Source organism: Megachile rotundata, unplaced genomic scaffold (assembly GCF_050947335.1).
Source record: "Megachile rotundata isolate GNS110a unplaced genomic scaffold, iyMegRotu1 scaffold0305, whole genome shotgun sequence".
Lineage (NCBI taxonomy): Eukaryota > Metazoa > Arthropoda > Insecta > Hymenoptera > Megachilidae > Megachile > Megachile rotundata.
The window spans coordinates 162,501-167,500 of NW_027473602.1; the positions used below are offsets into that span (position 1 = coordinate 162,501).

A 5,000-nucleotide genomic window follows, 5' to 3' on the forward strand; every position below is an offset into this window, starting at 1 on the left:
ATGTTAAATGACAATTCGTCGTTACGGCAGTCGTGATGCGGAGAGATATTACGGTTACGTGTAGGAGGTCGCTTTGGTTCTCATCGTCGATACTCCCGTCCGTATTTCGTATCCGCCGACGCGTTTCGTACGAACAAGCGCTAACGTTAAATAAAGTTTAAAAAATGAGAGAGCAACGCCGTTTCATGTCGAACGCTGTAAATAGAAAGAATGAAAGTTTACCGACGAAAGAAAATCGAGAGTTTCCTCTCTATCTTCTCGGCTCTTCTTTCCGTAGCGTATAAGAAAAGTTTCGACTCTCCCGGGACGTCGTTTACTTCTTATTAACGGGTACCGCACGATCCTTCGATAAATACAAAAAGTCGTCGTAACAAGAATGTTCAACTTGAACACGAAGGAAAATCCCGAACATTCTCATATAAAAATATATCTATACATAAATGAATCTGTCGCGAATTTTACCGGCAGAAGGTTCGTTATGTAAAAAATGGATCGTATGCATGGTGTACCCGTTCGTTGCGACGTCTGAGTTAAAAGGAGGAGAGAATCGAAATTGTTAAATAGATACGCGCCAGGAAAGCGGAGAGATTTCGGAGAAGTAAGGAAGAGGTGAAGGTTATAAGAATCTCGAAATATTCTTATCGGACTTTCCTTTCTATAATTTTTATTCTTGATTCGTGTTGCGTACTCTCTCGACCCCGTGTGAAAACACGAGAGAGAATATAAAGAAATATTTTGGGACGTTTGGTAACGAAATGCATGGGTTTGCGAAAAAAAATTGTTAAATTTCTTGTTTTTTTTTTTTCGCCCGCTTCGTGAGAGACTCTCATTTTATTTTCTTTCTCTCTATAAATTTTGTCTTTGGACAAAGGGAACACCCCCTTTTAGCCTCTCTCTATTTCGTGTTAAACGAGAAACGAAATTTAGAGTGTGACACGGAGGCTTTCACGCGGGGGGTGTCCGGGTAACCGATGGAAATCGAACCACGAAACCGCTTCGACGAACGAAGTCGCAACTTCACGAGAGTCCGCCTGCTTACGACGGACGATATGGTAACGTATCGCTTTACGGACCGGCTGAGAAGCGAAAACGATAGCGTAGTCTCCTTCGTTGGTAGACCGATCTGACGCCGGCCATGGAGTGTCCGTATCGAATCTCGCGATACCGCCAAGACGTCCAATATATGTAAGCAGCGAGCAGGAGACTCTGTGTTACGCGCGACAGCGCGTTTCGTATTTTCCACGGTTTTTGAATGACTTTACCACCCGGAACGGACTGAAAACTCGCCGCACGAAGAGAAATGCGTCACAGAGCGTCGTTTCATCGGCGGTTCTGTAGTTTTATACGGTCCTTTACCCGTCCATGGACGTTATCGTGTCGTCTTAATCATCAATCAGCTCGGGTAAATCTGTGAACAGAGCTATGACGGGACGACGTCCGAATACCGATACTCGATCTTGCGCTTGGATTGGAGTTAGTATTCTATGGACAATCGAACGAATTTATAAACCAGGTTAAATAAATCACGTACATACTGGTTTTCAGACGCTGAGTTGTTAAATATGAACAAAAATTTTTATACGATTACCCTGAACGGTGGATCACTTGGCTCGTGGGTCGATGAAGAACGCAGCTAATTGCGCGTCAACGTGTGAACTGCAGGACACATGAACATCGACATTTCGAACGCACATTGCGGTCCACGGATACAATTCCTGGACCACGCCTGGCTGAGGGTCGTTTATATAACTAAAGACTGCTTGCGTTTGCCTTTAGCAGCAAAAGGTTTTCTCTTCATTGTTAAATTTTTTTCGGTACCGCTCGTCGTTCGACTAGATAAAACGAAACTGTTAAACGCCGAAAAGTCGAACGTTTCGGAGCGGGATCCGATGGTCGAACGCGAGAGAGAGAACAACTTGCGAAATTGGCGAAAACGTACGAGCGATGGTTGGACATTTCGTCGGCGTTTGACGCGGAGAATGTTAAATGGAACGTTCGTGTCTCGCCCTCTCTTTGCTAGTGTTCATTTTTTTCACAGGCGACAGAAGAACATTTTCGTATATCTCGCAATTCTTAGTTTTTAGGATCTTCTCGGCGGAATGCGCTTATCTCGGCTTGCGTGAGTCGTGGTTTCTAGTTAAACCCCTAAAAGAGACCATATACGACCGCCCGTGAAAGAGCGCTCCCGAGTCGAAAACACCTAACTACAGAAGGATATTTAGACGAGAGAGAAAATGATTCTTCGCCCTGCGAGAGAATTGTTAGACACCAATTTGAAGGAAGCAAGCCGAGAGTAGAGCGTGTTTACGGCGTTTCTCCGCGCTCCCGACGTTGTCTGAAATGATTGTCGAATTTTTTTTTCGACGGTGCGAAAGTTTATACAACGAGGAGAAAAGTTAAAAATAAACGTGCGACGGAAGCTCTTTCACGGTTAAATTATTACGAGATCGTAGCTTCGCCACGTTTTTTTAACATTTACAAGCGCAGATCGCTTCGTTGTCGTTGATTAGAAGCGGAAGACCGCGCGATCCCAATACGGGTTCCGGTCGTCCAGTCCTCGAAGTGCATAATTGTGCCGGACGGACGTTGAAAAACCCGGACCGATCGAACGATAAACGCTTATTTGGTGATCGTCTTGCGAGAGTCTCCCTTCATTGTTGTTCGTGTGTTAAATTTCTTTTATCGAACAACGGTCGAACGCAAATGAACAATGACATTTACACCGAAGATCGATCTCGAAACGCTTTTGTTCCTCCTTTTGTGCGCTCGTGGTTTCATCGAACGATATATACACGACGAAGGTGTACCACGCACGTTAAAAATGGGATTTTTTTTTCCTTTAACCCTTTATTCTCTGGACCATGATAAGTCACCGATGGTTTACATGGCTGTCTCTGGCATTCTCGCCCTTTTCTTGGGATTTTGCGTCGGAACGCGACAGCAAAAGAAAAAACGTATCGGACGATGCGTCTTTACGGTTTATCGACCGTCGAGTGTATATTCGAACGTAAATATGTTGTAACGGTATATGTATCCTTTAGGGGACAAAAGAAACATGAAACGATCGTGTGCGAGAGCGCGCCGAGGGTAAGAAGAAAAGGTCCGACCTTTATCTCCTCGTTGTCGTAGTCTCTCCTCGTCGTTTGTTTTAACGCGCCCTGGATAGATAAAAAGATATATCCGATTATAATATATACATATATACTCCGACGCGAGTCGAGAACAACCGGACGTCGTCGTCGTCGTTTTTTTTTTTGTCGTTGTCCCGCCTGCCCGAATATGCGGCGTTTTAAGTGCCTTTTTTCTTTTGTCGAACAAAAGAGAGAGGAGACACCGAGCTTTCATTTTGGCTCGTACGTACCTTCGAGTAGTCGACGATATTGTGTTGATCCGAAAAGAGAAAAATAGTTGGTTATCGAACGATACAAGGAAAAAATCGAACGACATAATCCCTGTGCGTCGTTGGTATTAATATACCTTTCGTATTACGTGTCGAAACCCCGAAAAGAGCGTACAGTTTGTGGTATAACTTTGAAAAGAAATAATAAAATTTCGACGACCTCAGAGCAGGCGAGATTACCCGCTGAATTTAAGCATATTAATAAGCGGAGGAAAAGAAACTAACAAGGATTTCCTTAGTAGCGGCGAGCGAACAGGAATGAGCCCAGCACTGAATCCCGCGGTTAACGCCGCTGGGAAATGTAGTGTTCAGGAGGATCCGTTTATCCCGAGACATCGAATCGCGTCCAAGTCCATCTTGAATGGGGCCACTTACCCATAGAGGGTGCCAGGCCCGTAGCGACCGGTACGCGTCTCGGGTGGATCTCTCCTTAGAGTCGGGTTGCTTGAGAGTGCAGCCCTAAGTGGGTGGTAAACTCCATCTAAGGCTAAATATGACCACGAGACCGATAGCGAACAAGTACCGTGAGGGAAAGTTGAAAAGAACTTTGAAGAGAGAGTTCAAGAGTACGTGAAACCGTTCAGGGGTAAACCCGAGAAACCCAAAAGATCGAATGGGGAGATTCATCGTCAACGAAGCTGGCTCCCGTGTTGGTGCGATAGTGCCCCGGATGGTCCCGTTACGGCGGGTTTCCCATCGGCGTGGGCACACCACCCGCGGCGAATGTTCCGGCTATGTAGTCGTGCACTTCTCCCCTAGTAGAACGTCGCGACCCGTTGCGTGTCGGTCTAAGGCCCGAGGCGAAGACTGTCCGTCGCTTTTAGCGTACGATGACAGCCCCTTGGATGCCCGGCCGACTGCGCGACGGTACTCAGACGGTATCGGGCCGCAAAATTCTCGAACGCACTGCGTCCAGGACCGCCGCAAGCTCGTTCCAGTCTAGATACCGGATGTACGGACTTAGCGCCGTAACCGGGCCTGGCGGGCTGTTGGCAGGCGGAGTCCTTGGACTGGCCAAACTTTGAATTACCGGTCGGCGACGCTATTGCTTTGGGTACTCTCGGGACCCGTCTTGAAACACGGACCAAGGAGTCTAACATGTACGCGAGTCATTGGGATTTGATAAACCTAAAGGCGAAATGAAAGTGAAAGTCGTCCGTGAAGTCGACTAAGGGAGGATGGGCCTCGTTACGATTAGGCCTCGCACTCCCGGGGCGTCTCGTTCTCATTGCGAGAAGAGGCGCACCTAGAGCGTACACGTTGGGACCCGAAAGATGGTGAACTATGCCTGGTCAGGACGAAGTCAGGGGAAACCCTGATGGAGGTCCGTAGCGATTCTGACGTGCAAATCGATCGTCGGAACTGGGTATAGGGGCGAAAGACTAATCGAACCATCTAGTAGCTGGTTCCCTCCGAAGTTTCCCTCAGGATAGCTGGCACTCGACTCGAACGCATAACGAGTCTCATCTGGTAAAGCGAATGATTAGAGGCCTTGGGGCCGAAACGACCTCAACCTATTCTCAAACTTTAAATGGGTGAGATCTCTGGCTTGCTTGAATTTTCATGAAGCCACGAGATATAAATTGATAAAATTTTTCTT

The 5,000-nt window shown here is 46.8% G+C and overlaps 1 non-coding gene and 1 pseudogene across 1 annotated transcript; both read left to right on the top strand.

The window, feature by feature from the left end:
• Positions 1-1,585: 1,585 nt before the first annotated feature.
• Positions 1,586-1,740, top strand: LOC143266337 (5.8S ribosomal RNA). The gene has a single exon (XR_013041362.1). It is a non-coding gene; the product is annotated as a 5.8S ribosomal RNA (ribosomal RNA).
• A 1,816-nt stretch (positions 1,741-3,556) lies between these two features.
• The window catches only part of LOC143266348 (large subunit ribosomal RNA), a 5,206-nt pseudogene continuing 3,762 nt past the window's right edge, over positions 3,557-5,000 (top strand).